Below are 22,075 nucleotides of genomic sequence, written 5' to 3' on the forward strand. Positions count from 1 at the left end.
TAGGAAATTGTAATGAAAAGTTTGACTATATTATTTGAAGTTTTTTAAAAATGGAGTAACTCTGAATCAGCTCTAAGTATTGATAGTAATCTTATTTTTCTTGTAAACAGGCTACTCATCTTCTGTTTTACTTTGGAATTAGTCCTTGTCTTTGTCTGTGTGTTTTAATTTCATTGAAATGCACCAGAGGATGCTACTAATGAATAAATTTTCACCCAATTTCTTCTTTCCTCAAACAATCAAAGTGAATAGTAGAATTGCCAACCCTATTTTGCTCCTGTTAAAGTGTATAATGATTACCTGCTGCCATGATAATGCTGTGTAACAAATCACCTCAAATCTCAGGAACTTAGTGTAATAATAGTTTATTTAACCCACCAATAAAGGATCAGAGATTTCATCTGGGCTTGGTGGGGCTATTTTTGATCTTGAGTGGGTTTATGTACAAGTCTGATGTAGACTGGCAACCAGTTAGGATAGCAGAAATCTCTTGACCAAGTATTTCTCACCCTCCAGCAGGCTAGCCCAGGCATAGTCCTATGGTGGTGTCAAAGAGAAAGAATGAGAGCAAATCCAGTTGGGCAAATGCTTTGGCAAGCCCTTGGGTCCCACTTTCCAAAATTTCAGTAGCCAAAACAAATCCCATGGCCACGACCTGTGTGCAGGTAGTGGGGGCTATAGAGTTTTGTGCCAAAGACCATAAATACAGAAAGGGTGAAGAACTGAGATCATTAGTGCAATCAATTGATCACAAGGGGAATAGTAATGTGTTAGAGGGAAAGAATCGAGTTGATAATTAATTATAATGAATGCCCAAATTATATAATTATAATTAATGACACAGTGGGAAGGAGGAGGAAAGAAACCTCAGGGACTGGGAATAGAGGAAGATTTCTTTTCCCTTTTGGATGGGGTGGGTGCAGGGTTAAGAAAGAAACCTATGAGAAAAGTGGACTGGGAACAAAAGGCACTTTAATGGGTGTTTCTAAAGAGTATTTATTTCAGTCACTTTCATGTCATCTAAGAGGTCAGAGAATGAAATTCCTCTTTGATCACTTTTGGCTCTTGAGCTGTGATTTGCTTGTGTCCCAGCCAGCTCTGTGACTGAACTGCATTGATCTCTACATTTTGTGTTTACTGCAGGCACTCTGGCTGGCTGGCTTTTTTTTTTTTTTCTTTAAAGATTTTATTTATTTATTCATGTGAGACACACAGAGAGAGACGCAGAGATATAGGCAGAGGGAGAAGCTGGCTCCCTTCAGGACTCGATCCCAGGACCTGGAGATCATGACCTGAGCCAAAGGCAGAAGCTGAACCACTGAGCACCCAGGTACCCCTTCCCATTCACTTTTTCAATGCATATGTTAATTAGATCTCAAATGGCAGTGCCCTCTAGGAAATTAAGCACCTCCCTAAGAGTGCTGGTTGGTAAGCATTGTCTTGCAGCTCCAAACCCATCCCTGGATTCTATCTATTCTTTGCTCTGGGATTCCTGCGACTGGGATTCTGCTAAGCCTAGAGGTTAGAGTTTATCTTTCCTAGAGGACTCCGGGGGTAAGTTCTCCCAAGGGTGCACTAACCTGCAGTCTGGAGGAATCGAGGAGACTCCTTCCTGACTGCTCTCTCTCATAGTGGCCCTTCATCCCAGCATTTTTAAAAATAATTTTATTTATTTATTTATTCATGAAAGACCCACAGAGAGAGGCAGAGACATAGCAGAGGAGGAAATAAGCTCCCTGCGGGGAGCCTGATCTGGGACTCGATCCCAGGACCCCAGGATCACAACCTGAGCTGAAGGCAGATGCTCAACCACTGAGCCACTCCCGGGACCCTCAGCATTTGGTTTCAGTAATGGTTGCTACCAGTTTCCAGCCTTTTCTGCCCTCCAAGGATGAGTTCGATCCTGCTGGCTCAGGGGTGTCAGGGCCAGCTGACCGATGCTCCCTCCATAGAGGTTCGAGTCTCAGCTCTGCAGGATGTTATTCCTCCGAGGTCTTGAAATGCCAGGAGCAGTAGCAAACTTCTGGTCTCAGGGTTGCACTCATATCCAGCCTAAAGCGATTGAACCTCGAGGGGCCTTAGTCAAAGAGAGTCTAAGGTTATGGTCACTTGTAGTGTTGTTCTTATGTTTTCTTTTTCTGTGCAACACTCTCCCCTTCTGCACACACACACACACAACTTATTGAAAGAGGAGTTTCAAGTGTTTAACTTAAAAACCATTTCTTCAGTGCAAATTATTCTAAACACCTGATCTAATAGACTTCTAGATTCACCAAATTATCAGGTTGCTAATAAGAGAAACTCTTTGATAGAAGGTAAAGATTAGAAAGCAAGGTGACCAATCAAATTGGAATCAATTATTCCTTATTTGGAATAATAGAGCTCGCCTACTGAGACTGCACTGGAAATTTTAAGAAGACGCTTGTAAGGGAAGACACGTGTTGATGAACACGAAAGTAATTGGCTCCTTAACATTTCAAATGAGCCTTTTATTTTCTGATTCAGAAAGATTCTAAGAGTTTAATTGTAACTTTGTCAACTTTTTAGTGTAAACCCCTAGTTAACTGGGAATCTCCTCTGTCTTCTTTTTGTATGATCCTCTGACAGTATGTACTTGTAATCACAAGTATTTACAGTAATATATCCTGGTGATATATGACCCCGGTTTAAGTAGCTACTGTTGAATTTTAGTATTTAAATTAAAACAGAAATAGTGTTCCTAGTGCTTATTTTTACCCCCTTTCCCTAGTGATTAACATACACTTCTAGGGAATGAAAAAACATATGGAAATGGAATAGGCAAAATGCAGAATTGTTGGCCTTTCTAGAATGGCAGGGGATGGAAAAGGAATGTGACTTTGCTTTTCTTTTGACTTATTAATCATTATGTGCTTTCTATGTGCCTAGAGACTTTCATAGTAGACACATCTTTATAAATGAAATAGGATGCTTCATCCTGGCGATGCTATCATGCCTCCCATGAGTTCTCTGCTGTATTTTTATTAAAGACTTGCCATAGAAATTTCATTAAAAAAACAGGGATAGGATGGTACTAATTTTTGAACAACTGAAAAATATTTGAAATAAACACTATAGAATAACAATGTAAACAAAGTTTTGGGGACAAAAACCCCTTGTTTATTCTATTATTTCTATTTTCAGAAAAAAATGTTTTTTCAAAATTAGAGGTAGAGATTGAGGGAGGGGCAGGGAGAGAAATAATCTTAAGAGACTCCATGCTCAGCATGGAGCCCAAGGCAGGACTCAATCTTATAACCCTGGGATCATGACCTGAGTTGAAATAAAGAGTTGGAGGCTAAACTGGCTGAGCCACCTAGGCGCCCCTATTTTTCAAAATAAAAGATAAATTCTAAAGCACACCATTCCTTTATTCAGTGAGACTCAAAGATTAAAATGTGTTGGATTTTTAAACAATTCTATAAGGCAGAGCTCCTTCTCTATTCTTTCTGCTTGTGTTACCCACCCAACTTCCAAAAGAAGTAAAATTACATTTTTATTTATGAGAGAATTTTAAAATTGTATCATCTATCTATCTATCTATCTATCTATCTATCTATCTATCTATCTATCTATGTTAGAACACTTAACATGAGATCTAGCCTCTTAACAAATTTTGAGGTTGACAATACGGTATTGTTAACTATAGGTACTATGTTATGCAGAAGAATAAGTGTTTATTCGTCTGTGTAACTGAAACTTTGTCCTGGTTGAAAAATAACTTCCCATGTCCCATTCTTCATCCCCTGACAGCCACCACTGTCCTCTGCATCTATGAGTTTGACAATTTTAAATATCTTATGTAAGTGGAATCATGCCGTATTTGTCCTTTTGTGACTAGCTTATTTCATTTAGCATAATGTCTTCTAGCTTCATCTGTGTCACAAATGGCAGGATTTTTTTTTGAAGGCTCAATACTATTTCATTGTATGTATGTGCCACATTTTCTTTATCCATTCATCCATGAGTAAGCATTTAGATTGTTTCCAAATCTTGGCTATATGAATAATATCCCATACTTTGTGTTTACCAGCATTCATTAGAAGAAATATTAAAGATATTTTTCTGACAGAAGGATGACTGCAGATGGAAGCCCACCTGAATCATGAGAAGAAATGAAAACAAAAGAAAGGATAAATATAAGGGAATAACCATAAGTGGATACTGTCCATTAAAAAATAAATACTAATGTCACGTGGGGCTTAATACTAGAATATATGACAAAGTAGCATAAATTTGAGAGGAAGGGTAATTGCAGTTAAAATATTATAGAGTCTGTTATAGACTCAGTGGTATCCCCTCTGAATTCATATGTTGAAGCCCTATACAGAAATGTGGCAGGATTTGGAAATAAAGCCTTTAATGAGATAATTAAAGTTGAATAAAATTATAAGGGTGGGGACCTGATCCAACAGGACAGGTGTCCTTATGAGAAGAGGAGGGACACTAGTACGTTCTTTCTTACTATGCACTCACAGAGCAAAGGCCATGAGAGGACACACAAAAGGCAACTCTTTGCAACTCAAGGAGAGAAGCATAGTCAGAAACCAACACTGCTGGCATCTTGACCCTTGACTTCTAGATCTAAAACTGTGGGAAAATACTTTTCTGTTGTTGAAGCCATCTAGTCTGTGATAGTCCATTATGGCAGCCTGAGCAGACTAATATAGCTAACATAGTTTGTGTATTGTCTGAGACTGGATAGAAGTACTAAATTAAAATAGACTTTAAAAAAATAGACTTCAATAGATTCATAATGCAAATTATAATATCCAAGCTAACAACTAAAATAAACAAACCAATACATATATACATACATAAATACACAAACACATAAATATATAAATATAATGATGTTAATGGAAGGAGAAATATTAAATAATACTAAAACTTGGTTGCTCTCATAGAGGGCAAAAAAGTGGAAAAATGGATCAAAGAATAGATGGAATGATTTGAAAGATACCGAGATGATATATTTCAACTCAAATATATCAATATTTATATTAAAAGTAAATAATTTGAATTCATCAATTAAAGACGATGCATATCAGATTGGATTAAAAGTAAGATGCATACCTTAGGCATAAGGACACAGAAAAACTAAAACTAAAGTGATAGAACAAGATATATCATGCAAACACTATCTAAAGCGGTGGTTAGGAAGCTTTTTGTAATGGCCCATATTGTAAATATTTTTAACTTTGTGAAACACGTATGGTCTCTGTTGCATATTATTCTTTTGTTGTTGTTGCTGCAGCTCTTTGCAAATATAAAACCATTTTTTTAGTCACAGGCTATACAAAACCAGGCTGTGTGCCAGATTTGACCTTCGGCTCTGCTTTGCTGGTTGTTGGTCTATAGGAAAATTAGTGTAACTACATTAATATAAAAATAATAAAAAATCCAATGATGCAACTATTGTAAAATATAAAGGGCAACATTTTATAATAATAGAAGGTTAATTTAATAGGAAGATATAGTAATATTAAGAATGCATATAACTATTAATGTTGCCTCAAAATATAAAATGGAAAACCTGACTGAGCTAAAAGAAACATAAAAAAATCTACATCACAGGCAAATCGTCTTAATAACTGTTAGAACAAAAGACAAATAAAAGGTCAGTAGAGATCTAGGAGACAGAACCATTAACATACTTGATCTAAAAAACATTTATAAATATCGAATCCCAAAACTGTGTAATACACGTTGTATAAAAGTATGTTGAACATTGTCAATAATTGTAAAGGGTCTGAGATTTTACTTGACATTTTTTTCTTTCGGGAGTTTTTGGTTGCAATAATTGTAGAGTCACATGTAATTGGAAGAAATAACACAGAGATTCCTTTTACATTCTTCCCAATTTAATGATAATATTTTATAAAATTATAGGATAATGTTACAGCCAAGGTATTTAAATTAATACAATTCATTGATATTATTTGGATTTTCCCAGTTTTATTTGCACTCATGTGTATGTGTTTATGTATTTTGGTCTATGCTACTTTATGACAAATGTGGATACTGGGCAGTCCATCAGCCCAGGACTGCCTTCTGTTGTACTCTTTTTTTTTTGTTGTTTTTTTTAAGATTATATTTATTCATTCATGAAAGACACACAGAGAGACGCAGAGATATATGCAGAGGGAGAAGCAGGCTCCCTGTGGGGAGCTGGATTCAGGACTCGATCCCAGGACCCTGGGATCACTACCTGAGCCAAAGGCAGATGCTCAACCACTGAACCATCCAGGTGCCTCCTGTTGTACTCTTATAACCACGTCCACCTTCTCTTCCCTTTGTCTCTAACCTTGACAACCACTCCTTGACAATCTCTCCTTTATTTCTAAAATTTTGTCATTTGAAAAACAATATATAAAAACAGCTTTGTATGGATGCCTGGGTAGCTCAGTAGTTGAGCGTCTGCCTTTGGCTCAAGGTGTGATCCGAGGTCTGGGGATCGAGTCTCACGTCGGGCTCCCTACGGGGAGCTTGCTTCTCCCTCTGCCTGTGTCTCTGTCTCTCTCTCTCTGTGTCTCTCATGAATAAATAAATAAAATCTTAAAAAAAATAACAGCATTGTACAGTATGCACCTTTTGGAATAGGATTTTTTTATTCAGAATACATTCCTAGAGATTCATCTGAATTGTTGTCTGTATCAATAACTTCTCTCATGATTAATTAATTAATTGATCATTGTTATAAAATTCACACAACATGAAATCTACCCTCTTAGCATTTTTTTTTTTTGCAATTTTTTAAGTGTATAGTACGATATTAACTATAGGGACATTGTTGTACAGCAGATCTCTAGAACTTTTTCATCTTGTGTAACTGGAACTTTATATGCACTGATCAGTAGCTCCCAATTTTTCCATCTCCCCAACCTCTGGCAAGCACCATTCTACTTTCTGCATCCATGCATTTGTCTGCTTTAGACACCTCATATGAGTGGAATCATGCAAAATTTATTCTTCTGTGACTGACTTAGAGTATTATGTTGTTGAGGCTCATCCATATGGTTGTTCATGACAGTATTTCCTTCTTTTTAAAGACTGAATAATATTTCATTATGTGTATATACACATTTTCATTATTTTTTTGTCCACTGATTGATATTTGTTTCTGAATCTATGGGTTTGGTGCGGCAATGAACATGGGAATGCAAGCATCTCTTTGAGATCTTGTATTCAATTCTTTTCAACAAATACCAAAAAGTAGGATTGCTGGATCATGAAGAATCAGTTTATTTGTAGTTTTTTTGAGGAACATCCATACCATTTTCCATGGGGACTTCAAAATATTACATTGCCACCAACAGTACCATCAATTGCTCTGACTCCTCATAAACATTTGTTCTTTTCTGTTGTTTCCTTTTTAATAATGGACATCCTTACAGGTGTGTGGTGACATCTCATTATGGCTTTGATTTATAATTCACTAATGGTTAGTGGTGTTGAGCATCTTATCACATGCCCCTTGGTTGTTTGTATGTTTTTGAAGAAAAGTCAATATAAATCTCTTGCTCATTTTTAAATTGTGTTGTATTTTTTGCTCTTCAGTTGTAGGTGTTCCTTATATATTTTGGAGATTAACCTCTTATCAGATACATGATTTGCAAATATTTTCTCCCATTCCACTGGTCACCTTTCCCTATGTTGTTTCCTCTGCTATACAAAAGATTCCTAGTGTAATAGAGTCCCATTTGTAAATTTTTGCTTCAGTTGCCTGTGCTTTTGGCGTCATATCAAAGAAATCATTGCCAAGACTAACATAAAGCATTTTTCCTATGTTTTCTTCTAGGAGTTTTAGAATTTCAGGCCTTACATTTTAATTCTTTAGTTTGTTTTGAATTAGTTTTCATGCATGATGTAAGGATCAAGTTTTATTCTTTTTCATATCACTATCCAGTTTTCCCAAACCATTTGTTGAAGAGATTATCCTTTCTTTATTTCGTAGTTTGATACCCTGTTGAAGATTACTTGATTATGTATGCATGCATTTATTTGGGGGCTCTCTGTTCTGTTCTATTGTTTGATAAGTCTGTTTTTATGCAAGTACCATACCGTTTTAACTAATGTAGCTATGTGGTATGTTGCAAAATCAGGAAGTACTTGATGGGGCTTCCAGCTTTGCTCGTATTTCAGAAGATTGTTTGGTTTTGAAGTTCCATGTAGTTTTTCTATTTCTGCAAAAAATGCATTAGGATTTTGATACAGATTACATTAATTTGAAGATCACTTTGAATATATGTAGACATTTTAACAATAAGTCTTCCAATCAGCAAACACAAGATAGCTTTCATTTAAGTGTGTCTTCTTTCATTTCTTTCTGCAATATTTTGTAGTTTTCAGTGTATAGATCTTTCTCTTTAATTTTAATTTTAAATATTTTATTCTTTTTGATGCTCTTGTAAATGTTATTTTTTCTTGATATTCTTTTTTAGGTTGGTTGCTCTTGGTGTACAGACAATAAAATAATAAGAGAACAGTATTTCAATACTTCACTTTCAATAGCAGACAGAAAATCCAGACAGATGATCTTTTCAGGTCTGTCAATGTTTGCTTCATATATTGATACTCTTATGTTGGGTGAATATATATTTATAAATGATACAGCTTCATGATCAACTGATACTTTTATAATTATATAATGTCTATTATATAAATTTTCTCTTGTAATATTTTGGCTCAAAATCTACTTCATCTGACATAATTACAGCCATTTATGCTCTTTTTTGGTTGTTACCATGTAGCATTTGCATGGAACATCTTTTTCCATCCTTTCACTTTCAGGCTGTGTTTCTCCCTCGATCTAAAGTGGATCTTTTGTAGACAACACATAGTTCTTTCCATCTTGTTTTAAAATGTATTCAGTCACTTTATGTCTTCTGATTGGGGTTTAATCAATTTACACTTAAAATAGTTTTTGATAGTGAAGGACTTATGTTTGCCTGAGGGAGAGGCTCCCTAATGGCACTGGCCTCTATCTGCTATACTGCAGGTCCTCTGGACCAAGGGCATGCCACTCAACTCTCCTGGGTTCTTACTTTTCCAAGCGTCCAGAGCTCAACACTTTGAGACAGGGAAGACACAAACCAGTGTACTGCACAGCTCCTGCCCACCAGAAAGTTGGAATGTTAGATCTATGTTTCTATCTTTTTTTCCTCTCCCTAGGGAGAATCTGGAAGCTGGGATTTTTTTTTTTTGTTTGTTTCCTCCCACAATGCCACACTGAGCTGGCGGGCAGGACTATGGTGAATGAATACTATGAATTTTCTTACCAGCTTTGATGTGACTGGTTTTGCACTTACCTGGGGTCTAGGAGCCTCTTAACTGGTTTCTGGATCTCCTACAAGGGAAATTGGTTCATGTAATAATTTTGAGTCAGTGTCTTCAAGGCGGGGGGGGGCGGGGCGGAGAGGAATTTCTAGGGCTTCTTGATCTGCCACCTTGCTGACTTCATCCCAATTTCACCTTATTTTTAATCTAAAATGTCAGTGTGCTATGATTTCATGGAGGCTGGCAGAAGAAATGAGGGTCCTGAATCAGAGACACTAGTTTTTATTACCCACCTTATAGTAAGCTGCACAAGCAACGACATATTTGGTGTTAGTTCTCCAAGCTGCAGTTCATACAGGATGACTTGAAGAAGGTCATGTAATATCTGTACATGCACTGAGTTGTGTTGCAGAAGAAGACAAATGAGCTTAGAAACTTTATCTCTCACACTGAATAGAAAGCAGGCCTGCTGGCTGGTCCAGAGGGACACAGTCTTCAAAGTCTGTAAGAAAACTTGCCTTTTGTTCTGGGGGAGACACTATCTCTGTCTTCCAAAGATGATTGTTATACAAACATCCTTCAAAATATAATTCAGGATAAGGGGAGTCAGGGCCTCTGCTCTAAAGATGTACAGAAACACAAGAGACCCATAGAAAATCATCTCCCAACGATATTAGCTAACTTAGACCATATGCTGTGCTATCAAGTAAATCATAACAAAATTCAAAAGTTTGAAAATATTCATAGGCTATTGTCTGGTCACAAAGGAATTAATCTAGAAATCAATAACAAGAGTAAAAATAGATAATCTTCCAAATGTTTGAAAATTAAAGTGTGCTCTTCTAAATTGTATGTAAGTCAAAGATGAATCATAACAGCAGTTAGAAAATGTTATTTTCATTTAGCTAAAAATATTAAAACTTGTGGAATACAACTAAACAAGAGCTGAGAGGAAAACCACAGCATAAATTAACTACAAAGAAATTCTAAGAAAATAATTATTTAGGCATCCCTCTCAAGGTCCAACAGAAGCCGTAGCAAATTAAAGCTAAAAATCCTAAGAGAAAAAATAAGTAATTAGGAACATAAATCAATAAAATCCTGAAATCAAACAAATAGAAACAAACAGCAAATTAAAATGTCATTATTTGAAAAGATTTATAGAATTGATGAACACTTTAGAAATACAAATTATGAAAAGGAGAGCAGAAAACAAACATCCTTTACTACTATAAAGAATATATAGATGATATTACTATAGATTCACAGATATGAAAAGATAAGCAAATGCCATTTAAGTTAAAATGGACAAATCTTGAAATACAAACTTAAAAACATTGACATAAGATGAAACATAAAATCTCAAAGCTCCTGTTTATTAAAGAAATTGAGTTCATAATTGAAGCTACTCATATAATGCAATGCTATACAAGAATGAAAGAGTGAAATGCTGTATATAACATGGATACATTTCTTTTATATTTTAAATATTTTATTTATTTGAGACGGAGAGAGCATGATTGGGGCACGGGAGGGTGAGGAGCAGAGGGAGAGGGAGAAGCAGGCTCCCTGCTGAACAGGAAGCCTGATGATCTGGCTCAATCCCAGGACCCTGGGATCATGATCTGAGCTGAATGCTTAACCCACCGAGCCCCCCCCAGGTATCCCAACATGGGTAAATTTCATAATTACATAATGACAAGGAAAAAAAGATAAATGCCTAGCCATACGAAATGTATGACACCCTATAAAGTTAAAAACCTGACAAAACTAATCTATGGTGATAGAAGTAAATGTGGTGGTTACTTTTGTGTATGGAGGAAGATTAGATGGGGGGGGGGGGGCATAAGGAAGGTTTCCGGGAGGTGGTAATGTTCTTTACCTTTATCTAGGTGGTTAATGTGTGTGATAACCTTATAAAATTTCATCACAGTACACATTTAAGATTTGTATTCTTGGGGCACCTGGGTGGTTCAGTCAGTTAAGTATCTGACTCTTGTTCTTAGCTCAGGTCATGATCCCAGGGTCATGGGAGTGAGCCCCCTGCCCCACCACCATGCGACTCTGTACTCAGCGCAAAGTCTGCTTCAGATTCTCTCTCCCTCTGCCCCTCCCCCAGCTCATGCCTTCTTTCTCTTGTTCTCTCTCTCCCCAATAAATAAATAAGTAAATAAAATCTTAAAAAAATTTGCATTCTCTCCTGTATGTATTCTTATTTCAATAAGCATTAAAGGTAAACCAACAGCCACAAGAAATTGTGAAGAGAAAATGGCCTCATTTCTTGAAGGTAATGTCTGAGATTGCCAAAACATTGTCCTGCCCTTCTCTCTTTGTACTTTTTGCAGCAACATTGCATTAGTCTTTTGGGGAAGATTAAAAAATGGATAATCGTTATTAAACTCTACGTGCAGGATTGGATTATGTGGGTAAGGAATTAAAACACAAGTTTATTTTTAGTATTTAGGTCATCTAAATTCACTAGCTTACTTCAAGGAGGGAAAAAAAATTCTGGGTTTATGAGGAGTCTCAGTGGGGAGTGTTTATATTAGATACTTAGCACTGCAGGATGCTGTGAGTTGGAAAACATAGGCAGATCCAATTAGCAGATCCTGCACTGTGGAAACTAAACCATATTAGGCTTTTGGACAGCTTTATGTGTGAATGTGAGAACATACTCATAAGAAATGCTATGGTTTTATCCCATATAACTTCATGAGGATTTTTGTATAGGCTAGGGATTTGTGGTAAAAAATAGAGATATGTTGGCTTCTCATTGGAGGAATTCACTAATAAATTCCTTGGGAATCCTTATTTAAGGGAATAATACTGGTTTTGAAGGATGAATAACAGCATATCTGCCTGTATGAGACAAGGAAAGCGAACATATTCTTTCACTCCTACTCTCTACTCTAATGATTTGAACCCTCCGCACACTTGAAGGACTTGCATTTATATGTGTGTCAGATTAACAGAAATTGTTGCGCGTGACCAGCTGCTTTCCGATGAAACTTCTAGCCATCCATCTGACTTTTCTAAATAATGCATCGTTTTGAAAAGAGTCATTCATGATGGCAGACTATAGATTACTGCAGAAGTGTACATTTTCAAAAAGAAATATAATCTATTCATAAGCCCCAGGGCTAAAATTTAACCAATGATCTCTTTTGAGATTAGTGGAATTTGGATTGGGAACTTAGTTTCTAGAAACTTAAGCTGACGTTTCTGACCCTATTGACTACATGGAATGTTTAGGAACAATGATTCTTAAATTGGTATTTGTAGGTCTCTAGAGAATCTGAGCAAATTCCAAAAAGATTACAGAAACCAAAGCTATGGAAACTTCAAGAACTCTTTGGTGGCACTCAGATCCATTAGCAAAACCTCCTACCATTACATTTGCGCTTTTTTCCCCCCTTTTGGCTAACATGTAACCAACCTTATTGCTAATGCATATTTTCAGGCCAAAAACACATCATTTTCCAAAGGTTGTCAGTCAGGAAACCAAGCGGCTTGTGTGCATGTGTGTGCGTATGTGTGCGTGTACACATATGTGTTTATATTGCTTCTAAGTAGTGCTTTGTGTTTGGTTGAGGGCAAGAGGAGAATGCAAGCAGGAAATGGATTAGAGTAATTGGAAAAGTTGCTGATATAAATTTTGAAGAACCATTTTTCCAGAATAGTCATTCTTAGTAAATACAAGTTGTGAAAATTCCAAGTGTCAGAGCTTATGCAAATAAAACCTTTATTATTTCTGGATCAAACATCATATTCGGAGGGAAGCACTTCATTGGAAAATCATTGAGTGTTGAGGTAGCCATATTTTCATTTACTCTTCTGTAATTCCACAGAAAATATTTGTATTCATATTATAAATAAACAAAATAAAAATTATGAATGAGACGTTTAATTAAAAACAGTTAAAAAGTGAAGTAATTTCTAGAAGGTATTCTTTGAAAGTAAATGTTAGGATTGGACTTCCAAAATATTTGCTTTGATAAGAGAAGCTAATGTTTCTAGTGGAAACTTGTCTGCGTTTTATTTCTCAGAATCATGAACCCTTTCAGTAGAAGGTATAGTAAGAAGTGAATGATTAAACAAAATAAAAAGAAGAAGAAGAAAAATACAGTAGATACATGCATTTTATTTTTCTAAAAAGATATTTTTACCAGCATTTCTCCACACTCAGCTGGAACAGATATCCATTTTCAAAATACCATCCTCTTAGACCCTTTGTGATTTTTTTGATTTCAGAATCCAAAGGAGTAAGTCCTATTACCTAAGGAATCCTCTTTCTCCCCACAGAAAACTTATTTTAAAAACTGTCAGTAAGTCTTCCTCAGGTTTGTTATTTATTCCAGAACTGGCCCATGAACCAATTAAAAGTTTAAAGAGCTATTGAATCTGCAATATCCAAAACACCTGAGATTCAACCTGCAGAAAGTAGTTTTCTTAGGGAGGAAATAATTGGAAAAATGTTCCATATGCTACCGCCTGGTTTTTATTGGTTTAACATGTAGATTTCCATAGACTTTTTGGAACACAGTGAGGGCACATTTTTTTTTTTTTTTTGAAAGCAGGAGGGTTTTGTTTGCCAGGTGAATATTTCAGAGCTCTCACAGCGCTGATAGAAAACAGCTTTAGATTTGGATGGGAGCAGTCCGTGTGAGAGGTTATGATGAAATCACAGAGAGGGGCTTTCTGTGACAGCGCTGATTTATACAGAACTTTAGAGATGATTATATAATCTGTTGTCAACAATTGATTCTGCAATTGTCAACCTAGCAATTTTTAAGGAGGAAGGATGATGACATAGGGTGAAACTTCTGATTTTGAAAAATGCATACTGCCAAATAACACTGACAAAGGAATTTTTATTTTATTGCGTGCTGTTTACAAAGGAAAAAATAATAAAATTTTAACAATTATTAAACTCTGAGGAACTCAGTAAACCAAATCTTACCTTACAGGTTCACCACAACCACCCTATTATCGCTCTTAGCACTCAACTCTGAGTCATCCTTGCTCTTTTTACTTTTTTTTTCTTCTTCATTGTTTATCCCCCTTCTAAAACTCTATAGTAGTTAATTTATAATGTTCATTGTTTATTTCCCATCTCCCCCTACTCGATGGGGTAGTGATCTTTCTTGTGTTCACTGATGTAGCTCGTGCTTAGATTGATGTTTAGTACATAGCGATGCTCAATTAATACCGTTGAAATCAAAGTGATTTTTATATTTGTGTTGAGAGAGATAAATAGTATTTATTGAGTCATTCCTATGTGCCAGGTACTATACTGAGTCCTTGCTCTAGGTCTATTCTCTCATTTAACTCTCACAGATAACCTCATGTAGACATTGAGAGACCGCGATTGCCCTCCTTTTAGAGATGAGAAGACTGAGGTTCAATGAGTTGAAGTGAGGATTGAATGGCCAGTGAGAAGCAGAATCAGAATTAGAAGTTTGTCTAATGCCAGAGTTTCTCTTTTTCACCATGAAGTACCCTCCTTTAGGTAATATTTCATTCTCTCCGGTGCTTGAATTTAAACAGATAAATGACAATTCTAACTGGTCTTAGAGGACTTCCAAATTCTAATGAGCAATTTTAGCAATTTAACAAATTTCTCAGTGGAAAATGGGCATTCCATGACAATAGATTTATACTTTTGGCTTTTGTTTGCTAGGTCTGAGTATGGAATGTTGGAAATTCTACTTGGGGAACACCCACAGAGCTGGGAGGTTGTCATCAATTGTCTTGGCTTGGCCAGGATCTACTCTTTCAAAGACCAAGATCAAGAGAAATACAGGCTGGTGACTGGTACTAGAGTCACTCCAGAGTCCTTTTCTCAGAGTTCTGCTTGTGTGGACTGACATCAAATTCTCTCCAGTAATAGGCTAAGAATGATTCTTTTTTTTTTTTTTTTAACTTTCACAGTTATGTTGAATGGTTAGTAAAGAGAGCCAAAAATGAAAGGCTCAGATTTATATGTGATCTAGGGAAGCGCTGAGTGCTAATCTTTGGTCAGTTTATGTTATGGGTAGCATAGCTTTTAGGGCAAGCAAAATTAGAGAAAATAATTCTTAATTTCAATTTTGATTTGTCCATCAAATGCAGTTACTCCTAGACTTTATCAATCTTTACCTGGACAAGTGAGGAGCAAATTTGTTAATAACTCATTAATTTGGTCATTATCAAGGTTATAAACCAAGAAACTGAAGCAGTGAAATTAATTATAAAACAGCAAATCCAAGTAGGATTGTGAATTGCCTGGTTTTAGACCTTGATTGTAACTTAGAGATCTTTACTTTCATTTCTAATGTGTACTTAGATTTTTATTGCAGCAATCCAATTTACTTAATGGAAGACAAAATGTCTATTCCACTGTCATACTAAAAAAAAACTGACTAATGCGTGATGGCAAAACTATTGGGATGATTCAGTACCATAAACTGTGAAATCATATGTGAATGTAGCATATTCTGATCTTTTTTTTTGTTGTTGTTCTGATCTTTCTAGAAGAAAAGATATCCATACATTTGTAATGTCAATAACAACATAACAACTCTTCTTCACAGAACTATTCTCGGATATACTATGAAGTCACGATGAATGACCAATAACTCTTATATCAGACCAAAGGGGATTTTTTTTCTTTTTCTTTTTCTTTTTTTATTTACATATTTTTTTAAATGGAGTTCAATTTGCCAACATATAGCATAACACCCAGTGCTCATCCCATCAAGTGTCCCCCTCAGTGCCCGTCACCCAGTCACCCCCACTGCCCGCCCACCTCACTTTCCACCACCCCTTGTTCATTTCCCAAGGGGGATTTTTAAAAATCCTTAATAACATGGAGAGTAATTAAGACATAATTGGCTTCTGCCTATGGAAAAAATGCATAATATCTACCTTGAAGAAAGGCAATACTTAGCATTAGAATACATTTTAATTATTTTATTACATAGCATCTAGTAACTTTTAAGAGGGAAGAATATTTACAAAGACTTTATTTGCTGTAGTGTGATCTCCCAGGACGTAATACTATCAGCTGAGTCATATTTTACCTTTCGCTTCTGGTTTTTCCTTTCTGTCCTTTCTACGCATGTGTGTGTGCTCTGAAACATACAAGCCTCTGATTGATTTTTAAATCATTTAAAACTATTTTTCAATCCATTTGAATTTTTGCTTATAATTATTAATAGGTAAAGATTTTCCATAACAATATCAACCTCATCTGTGTTTAGATTGGCTTTTTTGTTTTGTTTTGTTTTCTTAGTCAAAAAGATAAAAGTTTTCTAGCTAGGGCATAGGGGATGGCCTACATTCCTTAGAATGTCCAGGGAATTTGTCACTACTCATGAATGTTAAATAACGATCAGAAGCCATTGTCTAAACTATGCAAAGCCTTTGTGACTCTCTTCTAGGATTTCTTAGACCCAAAAAGCTCTCTGGCTCAAACACATCTAAGATTGTTCCAGAAATTTTGGGACATGCTCTGAATATACAATGAGATACTTCTCAAGTACAATCTACCCCACCTTAACAGAAGCAAATGCAGACTTTTAGTATACCTGTGATCGATTTAGGGTAGTAACATGGCAAAGGCTCGGGACTCAGTCCAAACTGGGTTTACATTTTAATTCAGCTACTTACGAGCAATGTGACTGTGAGCAAGTAACCCTCCTCACCAAGCCTTAGTTTCTTTATGTGTAAGAAGGAGGATTACAGCACTTACCGTTTTGTGTTGTAAAGAGTAAATGAATGATGCCTTCATTTATTCACGCAATATTATTTATTGAGAGCCCACCTTGTGTTGGTGGATGCCCTTCCTGGCTCATGGGTGTAGTGTTGGACCCTCTCTTCTCTGAGCTTCAAGCAGAGTGCATGAAATTACCTATCAGAGAAAATAGTATATCGTAAGTGTCTAGTAAATATTACCCATGGTAAGTACCTTAGGCCTTCACACACATAGATAACTGCATGCACATCTAACAGCACAATGTTGTCATATAATTGCTTCTCTGAGAATACAAACAAATGTAAAAGATAAAGGAAAATTTAATCTCAAAAGATACAAAGGAGAGCCCTAGCAGCTCAGGATTGGTAATACGATTAACCATCAGAAACGGGGGGAAATGATGAGTGAGAACTGTGGAGTAGTTCCATGTAAGCTTTTGATATATTTGAGTTAACCCTCCTCTGTTCCCTCTCTTCCTTCCCCATCCTCCTCAGGCTCCAGAGACAAGGAAATCTATTTGTTCTGGTTCACTTCATGGCTATTCTAATAACCTGCAATTAGTTAGGAAGATAATTTTGAAATAAATCCGATGAACAGATTTACTTATAGGGCCTATTACACTCAAATCATAACCAGATGGAATTTCAAAATCTGATCAACTTGATGCATTGGCAGCGGGAGTGGAGTCAATATATCTGAATCCTGGAGCTATCACAAAAGATTTAGAGTGTCACCCTCACTAAAAAAGAGAGATGCCAAATGATATGAAACTCCAAAGAGAAATCACACAGAAAGGGTGAGATGTGGAGGTTTTGGAAGAATAGGAACGCAGATGCTCACTTTGGCTATTTTCCATGACACGATATAAAAAGAGGCCGCAAAACTGAAGTGTGATTTGGAGGGAGACTTAGGTGTTGGAAGCCACCCCCAGGAGTTCAAGGACAAAAGACCACATATGACTTCTTGATACTTGGAAGAAAAAAAATACATATTCCTAAGACACGGGAAGAAAAGAAAGAATTTCAGGGCAAGCCAATGAATGAATAGAATATCGAATAAACTTTTTTTGGCTACTATTTCCTTAGCTATGCCATTTGAATTAATATAAATGGATATGGGCAGATACACAAATGAGGGAAGAAGCAAGGAGAGTAGATCTAAAATATGATTATTCTTTGTGGTTTTACTTTCTCTTATGTTTTACTATCCTTCTCCTCACGCATGCCTGTGTGTAACTATTGTGTAGGAAAATAAAGGAATTTTGATGCTGAGACATTTGAGACTCCAATGATCACCCGTTTCAAAGTTCTTAGTGATAGAGAAGGGATGGTCAAGGAAGTGAGTTGATTTGTCTAAGGTCACCCAGCAGACAGTGGCAGAGCTGGAGTGCGGGTGTGTGGACTCTTGTGTTCTGTCTGCAAAATTTTTACCTATCATTGTTTATTCTGAGGCTCAACTTCTGGGAAACTCAACCATTAGATAATCTAGGTTTTCTTAGAGAAGCATCCATTTCATTAAGAATTTCAAGTTAATTAGCATAGAAATGCACATATTTTCATCTTTTAAATATAATGAGCTCATTGTTAATTATCTCATTTTAAATTTGGAATATACTACTCATCATGTCTTATGATTTGATTGGCCCTAGGTTTTAAGTCTGTTTTTTATAATCAGCTCTAAAAATCTAGTTTAACATCCTTGCCATATTTCTTCCCTCTTCTGTCTTCATCATTTTGTCTACTTTAGTTTTTTCCCCCTTCTTTGAATGTTTATTTCATTTATTCTTATTCTTCTGTTAATATTAAGAAGCATTTAAGGGTATACGTTTGCCCCTGGTTACAACTTTGGTTACATTGCATATGTTTAAACATGTGTCAGACACTTGTATTTATATTATTATTATATTTATTTAAATATATGATGTTTTAAAAATAAGTTAAGATTACTAAAAAATAAAAATGAAAAATAAATAAAAGTAAGCTAAAATTACTTACAAAATTTGTACCTTTATTAATTTATCCTTTTAAAAAAAAGATTTTATTTATTTATTCATGAGAGACAAAGAGAGAGAGAGAGAGGCAGAGTCACAGGCAGAGGGAGAAGCAGGCTCTCTGCAGGGAGCCGATGTGGGACTTGATCCCAGGACCCCGGGATCAGGACATGAGCTGAAGGCAGACCCTCAACCACTGAGCCACCCAGGTGCCCCTAATTTATTCTTTTTTTTTTAAATTTACTTTCTATTTTGTAACAGTACATTTTTCTGTATTTACGGTTCATTAAATCATATTTCAAAAGAGAGTAACCTACTTTGATTTATTTACTGCATTTTACCTGCAGTTTCAGTAGGTCTCATAATAAGTTTGTTCCCTCTGTTTCCTTTTTAGTATTTGTATAGTAAATCATTGAGCACCATTTTATTTTTGACACTTAAGGGTCCTTTGGTTTTGCAATGCACAGTCATTTGCACAGCAGGACATCACTATGCTGCAATGCTTTGTTTGCTTTATCTTCTTTGATCAAGTATAAAATATTGCTAGTATACTTTTTCCTAAACACTGATACCCTATGTATTTCTAATTTTCTAATCCAATCTTTCTTTTAAACTTCTTTTATCCCCAGAAAGGCAAGACATTTCTATCCCCCAAACTTCCCACATATGATCCCTGGTCTTTTATTTATCTTTGTATTTCTAAAACTTTCCAATTTTTTTTTTTCAGTGTCTAGGTTAAAACTTGGTTAGCGATGGCTCAAATCTCAAACACATGTTTCGTTTGGCACTCTTCAGTGCTTTTTTTGATAGTTGGATTCCGGGTGTATTAAAAGAAATTGCAACGTTATGTATAGATTTCTGGCTTCTCTTGAAATTTGTTGATCTGGCTCATATTGCCTGATAATGAAGAGGAGCTTCTGCTGTTTTGGGATAGCGTGGTCCACACCACACCTATTCGCGAAGGTTGGACCTCTGTTTATCGGCCTTGGTCCCCAAGCCCTGTGGTCACTTAAAATTATGATCACTAATCTAGAGATTTCCACCTGGATTATTATTAAAATATTTATTTTACATAAGGTGTTTTTAAAAAAAGTTTAAATATTTCAAATTTACACATATGCCAGTAAACCATATTTAATATTCACTATCAGCATTTTTATGACCTATTTTAAAGTTATGTTTGGTTAATCTGCAGCTGTTAAAATACTGTTTTTTTTTTCAAGCTACATGCATGTTAGCGTTATGTCTTCTGAGTTCTTGCTTACTTGTAAATATCTTGTGATATCTATATTGTAAATATCTGCTTTCTTGCGGCTTGCACTTATAAAAGACAACTTTAGTGAAGAATGCCATTTGGGGATAATTTTTTTATTGTCTTAAAGCTCTAGAAATTGATCTGTTATTTTTCTGCCACTCATCTTTTTAAAGAAGGACTAAACTGATTTTTATGAAATTAAGAAATATTCAGATGCTTTTGTTATTTTTTCTTTACCATCCAAACTCCATTTTTTCTGGATATACCACAACATGAGTCTATAGGATTTTTTCTGGGTTCAAAGGTTACTGAGACTTTCTGATCTTTATGTCGGTCATTTATTTAGCATAGGAAATTGTATTTCATTAAATCTTTCATTATTGCTTCTGCTTTAGACATTGTGCATTCATTCACAGTAACTTTATTAATTTCTGGTTGCATTGTCATTTTTCTGTCTTTCATAATTATGAATTTTTACTTATTGCTTACTTTCCTTGTGTTATTTTTCCTTTGGCTTATTGAGAAGTGTATCTAGCTTGCTCTACATGTTAGGGTTTTATTTATATTTTTTGTCAATTTTGTTTTTTTGTTACCTTCAATATGTACTTTATTACTACCTTTATAATCTTATTTTACTTTCTTTAATAGATTGCAGATCTTTTAAAATGTCAGATTTTTAAAATTTTTTAAAAAATATTTTATGTATTTATTTATGAGAGACAGAGAGAGAGAGAAAGAGGCAGAGACACAGGCAGAGGGAGAAGCAGGCTCACTGCGAGGAGGCCCATGTGGGAATTGATCCCGAGATCCCATGATCACAACCTGAGCCAAAGACAGACACTCTACCACTGAGCCACCCATGCACCCTAAAATGTCATATTTTTAAAAACAGCATTTTGAGGTTTTTTTGCCCCTGTTTTCCATGGGCCTCATCTTCATGTTTTTGTGTTTTTTGAGAATGCCTTATTTTCTGTTTCCCTGGTTGCTCAGCTAGTTACTCTTTAGAAAGAGGTACTTTTTTTCTTGTTCTTGCAATATTTTCCAAGACCCATATGGTTTTCTTTTTCTCACTGTTACCTGAATGAGTGGAGATCTCTCCAGAACTAGTGTTTTCCACAGACAGGCTGTATTGACTGCTCCTGTTCTTCACGTATGTCCTAGGCATTTATTCCAACACCATCATTGCGTTATTGTGCACAGTCCCCAGCCCTCTCTTCAGACTCTTAATATCTTATCTGGCTATAACCATTACATTGAAAAGCAATGGAGGGATCCCTGGGTGGCTCAGCGGTTTGGCGCCTGCCTTTGGCCCAGGGCGTCGGGCTCCCGGTGCATGGAGCCTGCTTCTCCCTCTGCTTGTGTCTCTGCGCCTCTCTCTGTGTGTGACTATCATAAATAAAAAATTTTAAAAAATCAATGGAATATATTATAATCACTATGTTTTTGGATTTATTAATGCTTTTCCTGCCCTCTACAATATTTTACTCAGGGGTTCCATTTTCCAAAATGGGATCAAGCACTCTCATCCCTACATGCCTCTCATTCCTTTAAGCTTTAATTTCTAAAAGGATGAAGAAAGTAGCGTGTGTGTGTGTGTGTGTGTGTGTGTGTGTTGTGTGTGTGTGTGTACGCATGGGTTAGGTTATTGTGGTAAAAGGGTTGGATTGAGGCTGAGTGAGGATGGCACTCTAGAGTAATCAAAATGTGACATCTATTTAGTAGTGGGGCAAGTGCTGTTTCCTTGTCGATATGTATCTTGTGTAGCCTGATTCAGAGGGCAGAGTTACAAGGTAGCTAA

General features: G+C 36.0%; 1 long non-coding RNA gene across 2 annotated transcripts in view; it reads left to right on the top strand.

The window, feature by feature from the left end:
- Positions 1-1,207: 1,207 nt before the first annotated feature.
- Positions 1,208-22,075, top strand: part of LOC140596695 (uncharacterized) — a 33,563-nt gene continuing 12,695 nt past the window's right edge. For both annotated transcript variants that reach the window (XR_011998598.1, XR_011998599.1), the window contains exons 1-2: positions 1,208-1,330; positions 8,463-8,565. This is a non-coding gene — a long non-coding RNA (uncharacterized lncRNA). The remainder of the gene's footprint in view (positions 1,331-8,462; positions 8,566-22,075) is intronic.

This window comes from Vulpes vulpes, unplaced genomic scaffold, assembly GCF_048418805.1.
Source record: "Vulpes vulpes isolate BD-2025 unplaced genomic scaffold, VulVul3 Bu000000824, whole genome shotgun sequence".
Lineage (NCBI taxonomy): Eukaryota > Metazoa > Chordata > Mammalia > Carnivora > Canidae > Vulpes > Vulpes vulpes.